We start from the raw sequence: 20,597 nt of genomic DNA, 5'->3' as shown, positions 1-20,597 counted from the left end.
ATCCCCTTCCATATCTAGAGGCAAGCAATGTAGCGGCAGATACCAATTAGTCTGAGTCAGGAAGGCCTCCTGACTATGGGCAGGTGGTATTGCAAGCATGTTGTGTTTGCAGTACATTAGTGTTGCACCTATGCTCAAAATGCCCTGCTTCAGTCAACTTTACAGGTGGTGATAGCAGTTGACTCTGGGTGTCTCAGTGTTCGTCCCATAAGTACAGTGGTGCCCCGCAAGACGAATGCCTCGCAAGACGGAAAACCCGCTAGACGAAAGGGGTTTCCGTTTTTGAGCTGCTTCGCAAGACGATTTTCCCTATGGGCTTGCTTCGCAAGACGATAACGTCTTGCGAGTGTTCCGATTTTTTTTCCACTTCCCCCCCCTTTTTCTAAGCCGCTAAGCCGCTAATAGCCTTTTAGCTGCTAATCCGCTAAGCCTTTAAGAGCCGCTAATAGCCTTTTAGCCGCTAATCCGCTAAGCCTTTAATAGCCGCTAAGCCTTTAATAGCCGCTAAACCGCTAATAGCGCTAAGCCGCTAAGCCGCTAATAGGGTTGCTTCGCAAGACGAAAAAACCACTAGACGAAGAGACTCACGGAACGGATTAATTTCATCTTGCGAGGCACCACTGTAACAGGACTTCCGACAGCCAAATGCTCAAATTTAAAGTTTCTAATGGCTGTGGGTTAAACCACAGAGCCTAGGACTTGCTGATCAGAAGGACGGTGGTTCGAATCCCTGCGATGGGGTGAGCTCCCGTTGCTCGGTCCCTGCTCCTGCCAAGATAGCAGTTTGAAAGCACGCCAAAGTGCTAGTAGATAAATAGGTACCACTCCGGCGGGAAGGTAAACAGCATTTCTGTGTGCTGCTCTGGTTCACCAGAAGTGGCTTAGTCATGCTGGCCACATGACCTGGAAGCTGTACGCCGGCTCCCTTGGCCAGTAAAGCGAGATGAGCGCCGCAACCTCAGAGTCGGTCACGACTGGACCTAATGGTCAGGGGTCCCTTTACCTTTTACTAATGGCTCTGGACAAATGTTGGGAACCGTCACACGAAAGGATGGACCATGGCTAACTTTTATAGCTGTAATTTGGAATGGTTTTGAGTTTTTAAGCAGTCTGGGAGGTGAGTACAGTCATACCTCGGGTTAAATATGCTTCAGGTTGAGCGTTTTCAGGTTACGCTCTGCAGCGCCCCGGAAGTAACGGAGCACGTTACTTCCGGGTTTCGCTGCTCGCGCATGCGCAGACGCTCAAAATGACATCGTGCACATGCGTGGAAGCGGCGATACGCGACCCACGCATGCGCATGCGCAGACTCGCAGACGCATGTTACGTTCTACTCAGGATGCGAATGGGGCTCCGGAACAGATCCTGTTCACATCCAGAGGTACCACTGTATCTTAGAAATGTAAAGCTTCTTGCTTTACAAACCATACAAGGTAAAGGTAAAGGACCCCTGGACAGTTAAGTCCAGTCAAAGGCGATGATGGAGTGCAGTCTCATCTTGCTTTTCAAGACAAAGCTGTCCACAGGCAGCTTTCCAGGTCATGTGGCCAGCATGACTAAACAGCTACTGGCGCACGGAGGTCCGTGACTAGTGCAAGAGCACATGGAGATGCTGTTTACCTTCCCATCACAGCAGTGCCTATTTATCTACTTGCACTGGTGTGCCTTCGAACTGCTAGGTTGGCAGGAGCTGGGACTGAACAACAGGAGCTCACCCCATCAAGCGGATTTGAACTGCCAACCTTCCGATCAGCAAGTCCAAGAAGCTCAGCGGTTTAGACCACAGCGCCACCCTATTCAAACCATACACCTGTTAGTATTCCATGCCTCCGATGCTGCAGATGAGATTGTAGTAAATCACATGCCTGTCTGAGAAGAGCGTGAGAAACGGAAGACAGTCTTATTTCTTCCGCTGTAATGTACTTTCGCTTTCACTTGTTTTGTTTTGTTCTCTCGGAGCTGGAGAGAACAGACGCCATTATGCCTTTGTCTGTATATAATGTGTAAATAAATAGTAGATCATAGTAGACCTATGATGTCTCGCTCTTCTTGCTGTGTTGTGCCAGAAGATTAGTGTGCATTTATCAGCTGGTATATGTGGGGAGGGAAAATGCCTTTCCAGGGCTGTGCATACTGGAAGACGATGAGAGATTCGGGGGCTTGTAGGCACCCCCAGGGCATTTTTCCAATAACACCCACTGCTAGGATCACAGGTCAGTTGTAGCAGCAAATTTATTGGGTTTTGCAACTTCCTCTGAGTAAGCAAGCAAGAGTACACTATCCTTGGTAAACTGGAGATGATAAAATGCCATCATCCCTGTTGTGCAACTGTCTCCCAATTAAAGATCCCCTCCCCCAACCGTGCTTCTGTCAACACACATGTAACATTCAAGTTCATGAAAACACATAAATAACAACACAGGAAAGCCTTGTAATGCCTTGCCACTTATTTGTCATTCTTTATTTTGATCATTCATATAAACCACTTAATTGCAATCTTCGCTAAGCAGCATAGAGCCAGCTTAACTAATAGAGATAAAATTAGTTGAAAAACTAACAATACAGACACTGAATCAGTAAAAAGCAAACTATAAAAATCAGAAATAGCCTTATAACGCCTGCTGAATGTGAGGATCAGAGATCTCCTAATAACTCTCAGCACTCTTACATAGTACACACAGGTCCCACAATCCACTTGCTTGCTATGTGAAAATTCACTTACCTGAATGTGAATTCTGCCCAAACCTTGATGTACACTCCAAAAATTCAGATATCCAAATAGCCAGAGTTTGCCCCCTTCCTTACTTGTTTGTGTCTCGCTGGTCAGCTGCAGCCATTTTCAGTAAGAAACCATGCAGGCAGGGAGGGACCAAAGAGAGAGCAGGAGACATCAAACTGGACCAAAGAGAGAGCAGGAGACATCAAACAAACCTGTTTTTCCTTTGTCTCTCTTTTGCTGGTTGGCTGCAGCCATTTCAGGAAGAAACCATTGAAAACAGGGAGGCAGCAACCAGACAAATCCCAGACTATGAATGTTTCCTTGGGAATCAATGGGAATCATGGACTCGTTATGCAAACACTCGCCCAATGAACACTTTCCAGGGAACCCGTTGCATTGGTAAGGGGGACTTGCATGTACAGCTCCCAGGATTCTTTGGGGGAAGCCATGACTGTTTAAAGTGGCATGATACTGCTTTAAATGTGCAGTGCAGATGGGGCCATGGTTTTACTCACAGTAGACCCATTGAAATTATTGGACCCAAGTTAACCAAGTCTATAGCTGGTACCCATTGGAAATGGTAGGATGAAAGGCAGTGAGCCAAAGCCAATGGCAGGTAGAACCAAATTCAAGTTTCATCCTCGTTCTCCTCCTTGTTCAGTTATCTCCCACTTGGACTACCGCAATGCGCTCTGTGTCAGGTTACCTTTGAAGGTGCCCCAGAAACTACAACTAATCCAGAATGTGGCAGCTAGACTGGTGACTGGGAGTGGCTGCCAAGACCACATAACACTGGTCCTAAAGGATCTTCACTGGCTCCCAGTATGTTTCCGGGCACAATTCAAAGTGTTGGTGCTGACCTTTAAAGCCCTAAACGGCCTCGGCCCAGTATACCTGAAGGAGAGTCTCCACCCCCATCGTTCAGCCCAGACACTGAGGTCCAGCTCCGAGGGCCTTCTGGAGGTTCCCTTCCTGTGAGAAGTGAGGTTACAGGGAACCAGGCAGAGGGCCTTCTCGGTAGTGGCGCCTGCCCTGTGGAACACCCTCCCACCAGATGTCAAGGAAATAAACCACTACCTGACTTTTAGAAAACATCTGAAGGCTGCCCTGTTTAGGGAAGTTTTTAATGTTTAATGTTTTATCGTGTTTTTAATATTCTATTGGGAGCAGCCCAGAGTGTCTGGGGAAACCCAGCCAGATGGGCAGGGTATAAATAAATTGTTGTTGTTATTCTTGTTGATGATAATGATGTCATTGTTAGAAAAGCAACACTGAGGAGGAAAGTGAGACCATTGTAAGTAAAAAGGAAGCAGCACAGTGGGGGGCTGGCTGAGGGTAGAGGTTGGCGCAGTGGCGTAGCGTGGGTTGTCAGCACCCGGGGCAAGGCAAGTAATTTGCGCCCCCTAACCTGTGGATTTGCGCCCCCTAGCCCTAACCCCCAGATGTTGCGCCCGGTGCGGCCGGCCCCCCCTGCACCCCCCACGCTACGCCACTGGGTTGGCGGGGACAATGCCCCATTTGTCCTAATAGACTAGCCTGCACTGCTTGCCCATTATTTTCAATGGACCAACTCTGAGAAAAAGAGCACTGTAGAATTAGCTTCCTATTCACAGTTACCTGGGAGTGAGCCTCGTTGAATTTAATGGGACTTGTTTCCTAGTCGACATGGATTACACTGTAAATATTTCCCATCAATTAATCCAACCCAGCCATCTATTACTTGTTGCAGAGCAGGACAGGGCATATGTCAGTATTATACGAAGCCACAAATCTGCGTGTCTGTGGAGTGTGGGGGAAAAAACCAACAAGCAATCTCTTTCTATAAACAGACTTGCAAGGTTGCCAAGGACGAAAATGGAAGTGGTGGTGATGGAGTACAACAGGATTATTAATATCCCGGAACTCCATCTTTTTCACCAACCACAAGACCAAACTGCAGCTTTGCAGGAAGCTCCGAAGTATTTAGATTTAATCTGCAGACTAATGGGAAATTAAACTGGCACAGAAGGCTTAGCACTGATGCTAGCAAAAGGAGGGCAGGGGAGAAAACTTCCAAAAACAGATTGGCTTAGCAAAAAAAAACACAGAGAGAGCATACAGCATCTGTGGGTTTGTTGAAACAAAATGCAGAAAGGGGCCTCTTCATGCTCCATTCTACTCGTCCTTGCTCAGATCACATTTGGGCTTTTCTTTGATTTTTTAAAGCATTTTTTTAATTTAAAAAAATTGCCCTACTTGCCATACGTCCAGGTTTTCCTAGACATTTTGCCAATTCAGCAAAAATCCACCCGGACACCATTTTTTCAGCCCAGTTCCCAGATGTGTCCAGGAAAACCTGGACGTATAGCAGCCCTAGGCATATTGTGTCCAGTTCTGGGTGCCACAATTTAAGAAGGATGTTGACAAGCTGGAAAATGTGCAGAGGAGGGTAATCAAGATGCTCAAAGGTCTGGAAGCCAAGCCTGATGAGGAACAGTTGAAGGAGCTGGGTATGTTTGGCCTGGAAAAGAGGAGACGGAGAGGAGATACGATAGCCATCTTCATATATCTAAAAGGCTGTCACATAGAAGACGGAGCAAGGTAGTTTTCTCCTGCTCTGGAAGCTAGGACCAATGGATCCCAAGTTACCAGAAAAGAGATTCCAACTAAACATTAGGAAACACTTTCTGACAGTAAGAGCTGTTCAGCAGTGGAACAGACACCCTCAAAAGGTGGTGGACTCTCCTTCCTTGGAGGTTTTTAAGCAGACGTTGGACGGCCATCTGTCATGGATGCTTTAGTTGAGATTCCTGCATTGCAGGGGGTTGGACTAGATGGCCCTTGGAATCTCTTCCAACTCTATGATTCATGCAAATAGAGCCATTGTGTGGGGGGTGGAGGGGACTAGAAGCAAAACCCTGTGTGATTTATTGTCCCATCCTGGCTGAGTGGAGATGAGCTTGTAGGAAACGAGAAAAGGGACACTGAGTAGTCATTGTAAATTTTGAAGGGGAGCAGCTCCGCCTGGCGGCCCCAATATCTGGAAGTAGGCCTCTTTCCCTGGTGTTAAGAACAGAAAAGGGGCCCTCTTGGTAGTTGCTGGTCTCCTCCCACCCCTAGGGAAGAAATGGCAATGACTGTCTCCTGGCAGAGGTGGTTATAGGGTAGCATGAACAGAGCGTGAGAGGCAGAGGCACGCTGAATTTTAGAGTCACACAGGGTGTTGCTGGAATTTGAGAGTCAAGTCCACCACTTCTCCTGGGCTTCTGCCTGATTCAGAAAAGGCTGTTTTACCCACCCCACTCACTTTGATTCCCACTTCAACCGTTGAGTAAGGTTGATTTGATTTCCACCGTTGTTGTGGACTGGCTGGACGCAGAGGGATGGTGGGAGGCAGGAGCCAGGGAATAAAGCTTTAAGCCCGGAGATTGTTGGTGGGACGACAATGAGTGGTCAGAGAGAGTCGAGGGAGGAGGAGGAGGCATCAGATGCAGAAGTGGTGGCAGGATTTAGCAGGCGGGAAGAGGCTGCAACAGAGAGCAGTTCAGACTCCGAGGCAGAAGCAGGGGTTGGAGAGAGGTGGAGCCAGAAAATAGAGAGGCAGGCTGCTGAAGAATCCAGGGAGTCTTCCCCTTCTGCTGCGACCAGCTGCCCCCCTTCTTGGTCTCCTCACACAGAAATGAAATGGGCAGAACAGAGGGTGGTTGCTGAGATCACTAGGCCAGAGCTGTGGTTGGCTCCCTTGAATAGAGTGTTGAGTTCACTGGCCTGGGTGGTTTATTGTGTTATTGATGAACTGAGCCTGATTCCAGCTCTTGACACTCCTTCTTCCCGATACAAACCTTTATCCGTCCCCCTTCCCTTGTTCCCGATGTAGATCTTGACTTACCCCTTCTTCCCTGGCGGGGGGACACCATTTTGCGATTCGCCTCAGGTGTCAAAACGTCTTGAGCTGGCCCTGCACATAGTTTTCCAACCTTCAGCCATGACCGAGTCTGATACAGTTTTCCAACCTCTGACTTCTGTTCTTGATCCAGGGAAAGGTTTTTGGGAAACCATTTTGCTTCGCACCATTCCAAGAATGTTATCCTAGAGGGACAATAGTAACAGTAAACCTGCCCTGGAGTTAGACTTGGCCTCTGTTCCGGCAGTCAAAAACCGGAGTCCTGTTCCATTATTCTTAGATGGCCTGCTTTGGCACCAGGCCTGCTTTTAAACTGGCTTTTAATTCGTTCGTTTTCTAGGCAACATACATTAAGCTCAGTTGTCAGGAATGTTGCTTGGCATCAGGGGTTTTGGCCAGAGGCATTTCCTTTCTAAATACTGTATTTGTACAGTGGTACCTCAGGTTAAGAACTTAGGTCCGTTCTTAACCTGAAACTATTCTTAACCTGAGGTACCACTTTAGCTAATTGGGCCTCCCATTGCTGCCACGCGATTTCTGTTCTCATCCTGAGGTAAAGAACTTAATTTGTTCTGGAGGTCCTTTCTTAACCTGAAACTGTGCTTAACCTGAAGCACCACTTTAGCTAATGGGGCCTCCTGCTGCCGCCGCGCTGCCGGAGCACGATTTCTGTTCTCATCCTGAAGCAAAGTTCTTAACCCGAGGTACTATTTCTGGGTTAGTGGAGTCTTTAACCTGAAGCGTCTGTAACCTGAAGCATCTATAACCCAAGGTACCACTTTACTAGGGTATTTTTTAAAATAAAAAAAACCAAAACACAAATCTAACTTTTCAGCCTCCTAAACATGATTATATATTATTTGTCCTTCCTCAACTGCAAATGATCAGTACACAATTCCTCCAAAATGCACAGGCTGCGATCGTTCCAAAGGACTCCCAAGGCGTGACGGAAGTGACAAGAGTGAAGCAGAGTTCATTGAAAGGAATTACAGCATCGCATGAAAGGTGAAAAGACACAGCCATGGAAGTTGAACCCACAATGCATTTGGCTTCCAGTTTGAAGGCTGGCTGCTGCTAGGTCTGTCTAGAAAGTCAGAAGCAATAGGACGATCCTTGCGTGTCGTGCAGTTAGTTACACCGCCTCTAAGTGGTGTATGAAAATCTCAATACGGTGAAAATAAAATTATGACATCGGAATTCAGTTAAAATGACTGCTGGGTTTTTTTAAAAAAAGTTTTCAGTAGGTGCTGGATATACAACAGAGAAAAGGCTTGTCGGATTTCAGCTGGGAGGGAGTTGGATAAAACCAGTGCCGGATTTATGTATAAGCTAAACAAGCTATAGCTTAGGGCCCCACTCTCTTGGGGGCCCCAAAAAAATTTAAAGGGGGGGAAAAACTTGGATGTACGTTTCAAAATATAAGATAAAAAACAAATAAAATAAAACCTACATACAGCAACAGGGTTTTGTGTTGTGTAGGCTCCTATGATGTAAGTAATGGGCCCCGCCTGCTAGCCTGCTCCCTAAAATATCACTGGTTTGCTCATTTCTATATCAATTACTTTGATAAAATACATATTTTTTTATGTGCAAATGGCTTTAGATACCTATTAGGTCCATAAATTACCATATAGCATATTTTCAACACACACAAAAGTGACAATTTGTTGTTGACAAAGGATAGCTGGACATAGAAAGGCCTCATCAAACCTAAATCCAGCCCTGCATAAAACTGGTCCCACAATACTGAACGCAGCACACCTCCAAAGTTGCACACACACCACATATATAAGGCACACTCCTCCTCAAGGAATCCTGGGAACTGTAGTTTGGTAAGGGTGCTGGGAATTGTAGCTCTGTGGAGGGTAAGCTTCAGTTCTCGGGGGGAAATGTGTACCGTGTCGAAGTCTACTGTCACCCTCTTCCTACAGTACAGGAGCTCAAGTGATGCTGACCATAGAGAAGTACCGGTAGCTTTCTTTCCCGGAACACAACTAACTCAGCACGGCTGAAATTTCCAGAGCAGGCGAGAGAAGCTGGCACAGACCCGAGGCGAAAATAAATAAATAAAATGCTTTCTCCATATTCCTCTCCACCCACCTCCCAACTTCATTGCCGGTGGTATTCGAACAAAGCGTTGTGTTTCGTCTTCCATTCGGCCAGCTGAAAGATCTCTCCACAAAAGTCCCTTACAAAAAGGCAGAGGAGGGGGTGTAAATATTGCAATGGCAGCCATTTGTGTCTAAAAGGCACGTCCTGTGTCTGCTGTCACACACACACCCTCCCCTGTCCCGAGCTCCAAACCAAAATGTCAGATGTGGGTGTTTGTGTGTTATGTTGTTGTGGGACTGACCCACAGGAAGTGACAATCTACTACTCAGTAAGTTCTTTGGGACCAACTGTCAGAAAAATGCACATATGATCGTAGCCTAACTTTAGGTTTGCAAAATTAGGCTTGTGCACACTAGAAAGCACATTGTTTCTGGGCACTGTAGTTCACTTCTCACAGAGTTACAATTCCAAGCCATCCTTCGTGAACTACAGTGCCCAGAATTCTTTGAGGGAAAGAATGTGTTTCAAACCTGCTTTAAAGGTATAGCATGTCTCTGTCGCTCTAGTGCAAAGTTTTCCAAACTTTTCATATTGGGTGGCACACAATTTCACGACACTGTAATTCAGTTTTGCTAGCAAACTGGAGGTTAAACTAACCCCTTTCCAATCCTCGGTGGAGCGTGGGGAGCATTTGCGCAACACACTTACACGCTGCAGCTGACACACTAATGTGTCTCGACACACATTTTGGAAAGCTCCGCTCTACTGCAACAAATCTACTTTTTAATTTTATTTTTATTTTAAAGGACTTGTTGCTGGTTGGAAAGCGACAGGAAAATGCACTGGAAAGTGTTGGGTGAACAAATGAGTAACAGGAAAGGTGTATAAACACCAAACAAGCAAATCAGGATGAGGGCAGGGGGAACAATTGTGGCTATATAACCATCCCACAAACAAATCAGAACAAAACTTGATGCCTTATATCTCTGTCTGCTTCCCAAGGTCTTTGGGGGAAGTCACTGTTAGTGGTTCCCCATGGCTTGGACCAGGGGTCAGCAAACTTTTTCAGCAGGGGGCCGGTCCACTGTCCCTCAGACCTTGTGGGGGGCTGGGCTATATTTTGGGGGAAAACACACAAATGAATTCCTATGCCCCACAAATAACCCAGATATGCATTTTATATTAAAGCATACATTCTACTCATGTAAAAACACGCTGATTCCCGGACCGTCCGCGGGCCGGATTTAGAAGGCGATTGGGCCGGATCCAGCCCCCGGGCCTTAGTTTGCCTACCCATGGCTTGGACTGAGGCATAACTCAGGGGAATGGTGGAGCTTCATTCCGTTCACAAATTCTCCAAAAAACAACTACCACCAAAGACCCATTCCAAAGCTTTATACTAACTTAAAAACATAAGAAGAACCTGAGAGGACTTCCGGAGGCGGCGCGAAACGGCAATGGCGGTCCTCTTCGGTCTCTGAAGAGGGGCTCCGCAGAAAAGGGTCGTCCGCTGCGGCACAGCGACGACCCATCAAGAAAAACCACGGGCAGAGTGAGCCCGTGGCCGTGGGACTCGGCGGGCACCTGGAGCGACCCCCAAAACGAAGAAGGAACCCCGTAAGGGGCTCCGGAAGCGTGGAGGGGAAGCGGTGCTGTGAGTTCATCGCTCTTTCTGCGGGAGTGAAGCCGCGCGGCTGCTGCTGATGAGCGCCGACCTTTCTTCCTGAAACATCAGGCTCCAAACTACTTACTCGTGAGTAAGGATCAACTTTTTTGGGACTAAAAATACTAAATTTGGCTAAAAGCGGGAGACGAAAAACAGGAAGTCCGTCTCCCGGCAGTGCTTAAGATCAAAGGCAAAGAACTTGACAAGCTGGAAGCAGTTTAAAAGGATTACAAATTTGGGACTATCGTGCGCTAGTGGAATTGGTTTACAAAAGGGGTAAGATAAGCCTCTCTTTTTCTTTTTACTTTAGTGTATTGGATTTTAATTGGGACTTTCCGCGGGCCGGATTTAGAAGGCGATTGGGCCGGATCCAGCCCCCGGGCCTTAGTTTGCCTACCCATGGCTTGGACTGAGGCATAACTCAGGGGAATGGTGGAGCTTCATTCCGTTCACAAATTCTCCAAAAAACAACTACCACCAAAGACCCATTCCAAAGCTTTATACTAACTTAAAAACATAAGAAGAACCTTCTGGATCCGGCCAATGACCCATCTAGCCCAGCATCTTGTTCTCACAGTGGTTGAACAGATCCTTGTGGGAAACCAGAGAGCAGGATTTGAGCACATAAGCACACACCCCTCTTGTGGTTTTCCACAACTGGTATTCAGAAGCACTGCTGCCCCTAGTTGTGGTGGCAGAGCCTAGCCATTGTGGTTCGTAGTTATCAGTAGCCCTCTCCTCCATGTTGTTTTCATCCAACTGTCTCTTTTTTTCCTTTTCTTTTTTGATAATATCTTATTAATTTTCCAAAAATAACAAAAATAAAAACAACAACAAAACAAAAACAAAGCAAATTGACTTCCCTCTAGTTGTCCCTTCCTTGGTTCTATTATTTATCAACATACTGCATGTCCATCATTAAATTTAGAACCTATTTAAATTACCTATTATCCATTAATAACAAAATTACAAGTAATCTTAAAACCCTGCTAATGTATTAACAAAGATACCAAAGACAAAGACAACAGGCATATAAAATGAAGACAGGAGTGCCTAGCATGCTCTGGTCCATGGGGTCATGAAGAGTCGGACACGACTAAACGACTAAACAACAACAATGTATCAACCTGTGTACAATGCTTCTGTAAATATGCAATAAACATCTTCCATTCTTCCTTAAATTTGTTGTCGTCTCTTCCTCATTTTCAATTTTGCCATTTCAGCATATTCCATTAATTTAACTTGCCAATCTTTAGCTGGGACACCTTCTTCCTTCCAATGTTGTGCTAATAAAGTACGTGCGGCCATAGTTGCATATATAAACAAATTCTTTTGTGGTTTTAGGAAGTCCACTCCTGTAATACCTGGTAGGAAAGCTTCTGGGTGGCAAAGGTTGTTTTAAACATCTTCTTCATTTCATCATAGATCATTTCCCAATATTTCTTTATAATTTTACACTCCCACCACATATGAAAAAAAGTCCCTTCTATTATGGCACTCATCTGTCTCAAAAGACAATGGAGTGCACTGCCGAAGGTCAAATCGCTAGCGGAGCTTTCCCAACTTTGCATGTTGCTGACATGCTTTTTTAGACATGCATCATTTCGTGATAGTAATTCAGTTTTACTAGCAAACCAGAGGTTAAACTAACCCCTTTCCTGCCCCGGGATGAACACGGCAAGCATTTGTGCAACACACCCACACACTGCAGCCGACACACTAACATATCAGCACACACTGTTTAGAAAGCTCTGCGCTAGGGAATCACAGCGCCAGCTGTGGCTGCAAAGACTGGTAACTCGTAACCAATGCCTCCCACATTGTTTGTGGTGCATTAGAAGCACCAAAGTGACTTCTCCAGACCGCAAACCTGGGCAGTGTGTATGGAGGTCCTGGGCTGCACAGATGACAAGACCCTTCTCTCATCCTTGCTGATGTGGTTCAAAGGAAAGCAGAGCAATATATTTGGCACCAGCTTGGCTGCAGGAGTTGCCGGAAGGAGGCGCACAAGGCACCATCCAACCATCTTAGGGACTCTGTTATGTACTGAAGTTCTCACCCTGGGCCAGCAGGGGGGTACTGTAGATAGTTCTCACTCAGGTCCACATATGCAAATAAGGAATTGAAAGTGATGTTCAGTGATTGGATAGTTACAGAAAGTTGTTACTGTTGCTTTGTAGTTGAGATCTATATAAGCAGGTTGGCTGAACCCTTCAGCCAGTTCTGGCCTGTGAATAAACAAGAGCTGTCTGAAGAATCGCTGTGTCGTCTGATATGTTCACCCACAACTTAACAGGCTCCACTCCAGATTTGTGTAGGGTCTACTCCTTAGACTTTTCTTCTCCTGAAGATGTCCCGCAAGGCATCAGATTGCTCCTCAGGGTTTGCTCCTGAAGCCTTTCTCACCAATAAATAGAGCTGCAAGGCAGAGGGAGGTCAGTTAGGATCAGAGTTTTCCTTCTCCTAGAAGACGGGCTACCTTCCTAGGTGGACAAGCCCCACCTGCCCCTCTCCTCCACGGCCATCACTTCATAAAAACGTGTTTTGCAGACCGTATTCCATTCTATATTGTCTCCCTGCTTATTTAACTTATATGCAGAATTCATCATGCGAAAGGCTGGGCTGGATGAATCCCAAGCCGGAATTAAGATTGCCAGAAGAAATATCAACAACCTCTGATATGCAGATGACACAACCTTGATGGCAGAAAGTGAGGAGGAATTAAAGAACCTTTTAATGAGGGTGAAAGAGGAGAATGCAAAATATGGTCTGAAGCTCAACATAAAAAAAAGAAGATCATGGCTACTAGGCCCATCACCTCCTGGCAAATAGAAGGGGAAGAAATGGAGGCAGTGAAAGATTTTACTTTCTTGGGCTCCATGATCACTGCAGATGGTGACAGCAGCCACAAAATTAAAAGACGACTGCTTCTTGGGAGAAAACCAATGACAAACCTAGTCAGCATCATAAAAAGCAGAGACATCACCTTGCCAACCAAGGTCTGTATAGTTAAAGTCATGGTTTTCCCAGTAGTGATGTATGGAAGCGAGAGCTGGACCATAAAGAAGGCTGATCGCCGAAGAATTGATGCTTTTGAATTATGGTGTTGGAGGAGATTCTTGAGAGTCCCATGGACTGCAAGAAGATCAAGGAAGGAAATCAGCCCTGAGTGCTCACTGGAAGGACAGATCGTGATGCTGATGAGAAGAGAAGACTCCCTGGAAAAGGCCCTGATGTTGGGAAAGATTGAGGGCACAAGGAGAAGGGGACGACAGAGGACGAGATGGTTGGACAGTGTTCTCGAAGCTACGAACATGAGTTTGACCAAACTGCGGGAGGCAGTGGAAGACAGGAGTGCCTGGCGTGCTCTGCTCCATGGGGTCACGAAGAGTCGGACACGACTAAACGACTAAACAACAACAACAACATTCCATTCTAAATCGTGGTATCATTTGAAACGCTTCGTTTCGTAAAAGCCAATAAGATCAGCTGAAAGAATTGTCTCTGTTTGCAAGGCACCCGGACGCCTCGCCAGTGTGATAGGAATTTTATGGTTTTAGATATATAGTAATGTTCATAACTGCACATACATAGATCAGTACAGGAAGGCAAACCTGGAACCATTTTGATTCCTAAACTGACCAAATCCTTTCTCTGCAAGGTTAAAAATGGAAAAGCCTCCCCATTGTCTCTTCCTTTAATCTGTGTTTGAATAAGGTGTGAGCCTGTGACCTGGCCCAGGAAATAAGTATTTTAGCATTACAAAAGAATGGCCAGGCTCCCCAGAAAATCCAATCAAGGAACCTGCTAGACAGGAGATAAACAAGGAGAAGAGAAAAACAACATTTAAATTTCTGTGATGTAGGTGGGATGTATCTGAGGGGTGGTCTTAGGTCACACCCCTTCTGTGATGTATGCATAATGTTTCTGGGGGTGGTCCTGATCTAGAGAAGGGGAATTTCAAAAGTCTTTATAAGGCCTTGCCGGCCATTGTTCTGGGTCCTCTTCCTCTCCTGCGTGTGAGGGGGGTACCCTGTTGCAACAGATCAATAAAGATCAAGCTTACTAGCTGCTTTGCTTCTCAATATTCTCTAGTTGGCCTCTGTTATTTTCTCCTACCAATAGGGAACCTATGTAAGGACTCTATATGGGCTCTTGGATACCCCATAAGGGAAAAGGGCATATTTTTATTTACAACAGATGGCGACCACGCACGAAGGGACTTTTGGTTACCCGGATTCTGGAAACGAGGAAGGACTGGTTATCCAGCGCGCACCAGGCAGTTTGCCAGGAGGAATAACCAGTCTTCCATCGGTCCCAGGGTCTGGCAATAACTTGGAGTTCAGCGGGGCTAACCAGAGGAAGCAAATCTTGATCAGGCCGGCCTTAAACAACCAGTCAAGACATCGTGGGATCACCAGGAACAGCGCATGCGGAAGTGAGTATTAAGTAGGAAACACGGGTAGTGGGTTGGGGTCTCTAAACCACAGCAACCAAAATTCTTTAATTCTTCCTTTTCCCTTCAAATCTAAAATTTCTACTTTTTTCCTCATCTAAAAATTGCCTTCTTCTTTCTGTCCCCTCGATCTCAACACCAGCCCTAGCCCTTCGGAGTATGCCCAGGCAAAGGTTGTGTGTGATTTCTTCCACTTAATTCTGTATGCCAACCTATTCCTTCGGAGTTTTGCCCAGAAAGGTTGTGCAATTTCTTCTGCACTGAAAACTATAATTCCCAAAACTATAACTCCCAGGTGCAGCCGCACCTCTGCCATGGCGATCTTTGTTAGAGATGACCTGTGAGCAGAGAAAGCAAGGGCACCTGATTCCTTTCCTTCTTTGTCATTTCTGAGTCCCAATCTGGCACTGCGCTACGCAAGCGTCCAGTAGGGAACTCTCAGGTTAGATTGTAAAAGGCAGGAGGTTGCTGTGGGCTCCCTGGCTGAGTAATGACCAAAAGGGGGGGGGGTTGAGATCGCTGACCGCACTGTTAGCTTAGTAGCCAGGAAAGGCCAACAGCTGTACCAGCCTAGTAAGTCAGGCCAGACGAACGGTGGTGTGTCACAGTACAAATTCTCGGAGTTGTCCAAATTGAGTGTACTGTGGGTTATTTATTGTGTTTCCTGAAAAGTGGGGATAAAACCCTGACTGCAGTATAAAAGTAAAAGCTAGCGCTATTAAAAAAAAAAATTCTTAAAATGGGTGCACCTCAATCAAAAGAAATGAACCCACAGACTCCTGATGGGAAAGAAGCCCAGTTGGTGCTTACTTCCCGCCTGGACTCTGACAGTCCCCTTCAATTTGTGTTTAAGAAGCGTTTTTCCAGTGTTTAAATTGTACTTAGGTAACATCCAGCAGCTGCTTATCTTAAATGTGCCATCTAAAATAAAAATGCAAGCTTGCTTCAAAATTTTAAATCTAAGAAAGCCATGTTGGGCCTTATCAATCTTAAAAAAAGACAAAAAATGAGAATGAAGTGTGCAAATGTTTGTTATTTGAGAGAGGCTCAAAAGAGTCTTCCTCCTTGTATGTACTTCATTAAGCATATGCCTATGAAAGTATGGTGTTCCTTCTAAGAAAAATATGTGAGTCCAGTTTTAACTTTGATTTGGTTGGACAGAAGAGTTATTGTAAGGCTCCTGGTATCAGTCTCTATAAGACGTCCTGGCCTCTTTTCTTAGAAAATGCCCCCCCTTGTTTCACTCTGTCTCTTTCAGTTTTTTTTCCCCTTCTCCTTCTTATTCTGTGCCAGGTAAATTTACTCCCGAGTAAGCTTCCTTTAAAGGAAACTGCAAAGGGGGGGGGGCATAGATTAGGCTTACTATTCCTCTGCAAGTTCAGGGAAAATTTTCACTTCTGTATTCCTTTTAAATCAAATCTATGGCTGTTTTAACTATGCTTTATAAGAGATCCTCTCCCTATCTTAGGAAAAATGTTCACTTCAGTCTTTAAAGATAATTTATCTAGGAACTTTCACTCTTTAGTCTAAGGAAGTAAACACTCACTCAAACTAGCTTCAAGATCTGCTAAAAGGGTTGGGTACTTTTATTTTCCTCTTCCTTAGTACATGATAGGCGCATGGCTTGTGGTCTCTTCCCCAGTTGTGTCTGTGTACATAAGTATGTGTGTGTCTCTCTGGTAGTACAAATCTTGCTATGAACCCTGTATTTTAGGGTTGGACTAGATGACCCCAGGTCCCTTTCAACTTTCCCAATTTGTGGCTGATGAGTTGAAATCCAGCCCAGATTTGCTCTTTGTTTTTTTAAAAGGTGTGAGGTGAAGCCATGATGTTGGAAGCAGAACTGGTGATATCAGGCAGTTGAGTGATTACAGTATTTATCATTTTGTCTACTATTAAAAAAAAAAATCAAACTTAAAAGTCTATTAAAAGTTTAAGCACATAAAAATTCATATAGTCAAGTAGAATGCGCCTTGACCAATCCTGTAAATAAAGGGGCAGTAAAATTTGTCTGCAAATGGTAAGGCTGAAATGACTGAGAATGTTAAAAAAAAATAATAATAAAGAAAGAAAAAATCCTATGAATTCTGATCCTCTGGCCATTTTCCCCATATATAAGGGCGTGGCATTGTTCCGCGAATGGCCAGAGGGATATTAGCCCTTTCCTGTACATAAAGGAAGCAGTCTCAGTTTGCTTGGGCTGAAATTGCTAGCTTTGAGTTTCTCTTTTTGTTTTAAAATCTAACCCTATTTTTAAAATCTACTCCTTACCTTTCCCTTCCTTATTCTAATTGAGCCAAAAGATGCAACATTTTCAATAGTATAAAAGGTTTGCTGAGACATGAACTCTGCACATGCACAGAGGCTAGATCAGCTAAAGAAGAGAGAAAGAGGAAGGGGGGAACTGTAAGGAGGGAGAGGAGGTTTCTTTCAAATGTAAAACTTGGAACCATTGAGGGAAATCATCCTTAATGTGTTTTGCTCCAGGAAGACAATAGTTAAGTACTGGACATGCCAAATTCTTTTCACAGGTAAATATCAAAGCACTCCCACTGTGAGTTCCTCTCTTGAGTAGTTTCTCCCCCCCCAATGGGATTTAAATTTCATAAGTTTTTTTTTTGTGTGTGTGTGTGTGTGTGTGTATGCCTATGCATTTTAGGAACAGCATTTCCTGACAGACCTCTCACATGAAATAATTTTCCCTTTCAACAGGTGTGTATATGCCTATGCATTTTAGGAACAGCATTTCCTGACAGACCTCTCACATGAAATAATTTTCCCTTTCAACAGAGTGTCCTTTCTTTTCTCCCACAGCACAAATGATAATGAGGGGATGCAAACAGTGATTTAAATACTCTATAAAAAGTAATTGCATTTGTTTTTCTTTTTGTCTTTCTTCCCTTAAAGGCAAACAGTCACTTTCTTTCTGTTCAGCAAAACAAGTCTGAATCCCTGCTATATTAGTTGATTTCCATCTATCTCTTTGTGGCTTTGACATTTTTTTTTTTTAGGTTACAAATAATTTGTTTCGTTTATTAAGTTCGTTTTATCAGTTCTTCCATTATATATATGAAATTAATCGAAGCACAACCAAACATTGTTTGTGGAATGGTATTTGTTTACCTTTTTGCCTGAGCATTTCTTATTAATTCTGTCATTTTGGCTAGTGCAAGGTACCTGCACAACTTTAAAATTGCCATTCATTTTTATTGGTATTAACTCATTTCCCAGTATTCCGCTATTAACATTACAGCTGATGTCACATCAAGAAACACTTTTATTTTCATTTGGGATGTTAGAATGCCAAAACAGATTACTTCAGGTTACTTATTAATTGTGTGTCTTAGCATTTATTTATTTTTGGTTCCTCATAGCTCATTTTGTGTGTTTGTGTTTTACTTTGGGAACATGTTCATCACATGTTGAAAGTCAGTCTCATGAAGTTCTTTTATTGGATAGCACATGGTGAATTTTAAGTTTTCCCCATTGTTTTCCCATTTTTTTTCCAGTCCAGTAGTAATATGTGTGGTCTTGATAATATCTTTGTACTATTTAATAATAGTTATTTTCTGAATCTGATGTCTTTGTGTCAAGTCTGTTTTCATCTAACTGGTAATCTAATTTTTTGCTTTCTTTTGTATTTTTTAACCTTTGTATTTTTTTTCAGTCTAGTAGTAATCTGCGTGGTTTTGATAATATATTTAATAATAGTTCTTTTCTGAATCTGATGTTTTTGTGTCAAGTTTGTTTTCATCTAACTGGTAATCTAATTTTTTGCTTTCCTTTTATTTTTTAACCTTTCTTGTATTTTTAACAGTTCTCTTTCTCTACATGTGGAGTAATTTTTTATTAAGTGAAAGAAAGCAAACAAACTTAGCAGATAATAACAGTAATTATATGGAAATGTGATAATAAATAATAATAAATAATAAATTTTATTTATATCCTGCCCTCCCCAGCCGAAGCTGGGTTCAAGGCGGCTAACAACAATCAAAATAGTCCAATAATGATAATGAATAAAATGTTTAATCCACTACGATTGTTATTATCTGCAGCTTCCCACGGAAAACTCAAGGACATCCCTTTTGCCTTTTCCCCCTTCCTTGTCTAACTGTGTTTAAGTCTCCCCAAAACCCTGCCCCCTTACAGGATATCACTTCTACAGATGTGCAATGATGAAAAGCAGCAACAACCCCTCAACTCACAAGACCTGCAACACCAGAGTTTTCAAAGTGCCCACAGTTATCTCTTTCAAAGGCTATAGACTGACGGGGGGGGGACCTGACAAAGGGGGGAGGAGTTGAATTGCAAGGACATTTTTTCACTTGAACCTCAAGCCTCTGCTCCAGGATTCAAAAGATACATACGTAAAAGATCACAATTGTGTCAAGATATGCAACAGATATTTAATTATTTTGTTTTCTATTATGTGTTATTATGTAAGAATGTTGAAATGTGTCTGACAGTGTGATTTCCACAAAGGGAGGCAATTTATTGTGTGTAACTGTTTTTATATTTAATGTCTTATTGCTTACACACCAATGGAGAATTCTCATGCATTTTATACTTTCTAATAGCTCACACTATTGTGTAGTCCAATGTTTAGATCAATTTATAACCACATTGTTCCACCTGGCACTCTGCCAACTTTCCCTATCAATTTTAAAATGTGCTAAAACTTGCTTTACCAAGGAGAAGCTTCTAAGAAACATGAAGGTGGATATGCTTTAGTTTAGCAGGAATGATTACTTATAGACTTAAATTGACTTATTTGGACAACTGCCCTTGTTAAGAATGGTTTTCTATTAACAGATTGGTTTGAAGAGTTGAGAACCATGCGGCAAGATAAATTCAAATTGGACTCAGTTTGAATTGGGCAAGTGTATCCAGGCTGCAATTAGCTTTTTGGTCCTTTAAGTGCAAGTGAGCAACTTCTCATGAGCCCAAGACCACAGCCTATAATAAAATCCCATAGCTAAAAGGCCAAGGCGAAGACCTCTCCCTCACGAGATGCCCAAACCAGTGCCAGCTATGGTGAATGCTAGGCAACATGGTTAAATGAAAGCCCTGAGGGGATTCAACAGACAGGATGTGTTGCTGTAGCACTATGTCAGTGTGAGACCACAGAAGAGCTACCTTGACACCTGAGAACACAAAAATGGCGGGGGGAAAGCAAACTGCACTTTTCAGTCATTAGTGGACCTTACCTTCCTGCTAGGTGTAAAGCATAGAACACTATTGAGTAAATGGTCTCTCCCAAAGTGTTAGAATGCCACAAGCAATTTAGTAGCAAAACGCAACATGTGTTATTTTTATATGATATATTCATACAAAGACATCCATTTACAACATACGATGTTATTATTTGTGGGGCAAAAATTTTTAAGAAAAATTCTAGCCCCAGAGGGGGGAAATTGTGATAGGAATTTTATGGTTTTAGATATATAGTAATGTTCATAACTGCACATACATAGATCAGTACAGGAAGGCAAACCTGGAACCATTTTGATTCCTAAACTGACCAAATCCTTTCTCTGCAAGGTTAAAAATGGAAAAGCCTCCCCATTGTCTCTTCCTTTAATCTGTGTTTGAATAAGGTGTGAGCCTGTGACCTGGCCCAGGAAATAAGTATTTTAGCATTACAAAAGAATGGCCAGGCTCCCCAGAAAATCCAATCAAGGAACCTGCTAGACAGGAGATAAACAAGGAGAAGAGAAAAACAACATTTAAATTTCTGTGATGTAGGTGGGATGTATCTGAGGGGTGGTCTTAGGTCACACCCCTTCTGTGATGTATGCATAATGTTTCTGGGGGTGGTCCT

Source organism: Podarcis bocagei (assembly GCF_964188305.1).
Source record: "Podarcis bocagei genome assembly, chromosome: 15".
NCBI lineage: Eukaryota > Metazoa > Chordata > Lepidosauria > Squamata > Lacertidae > Podarcis > Podarcis bocagei.
Note: the sequence above shows the minus strand (reverse complement) of the source record.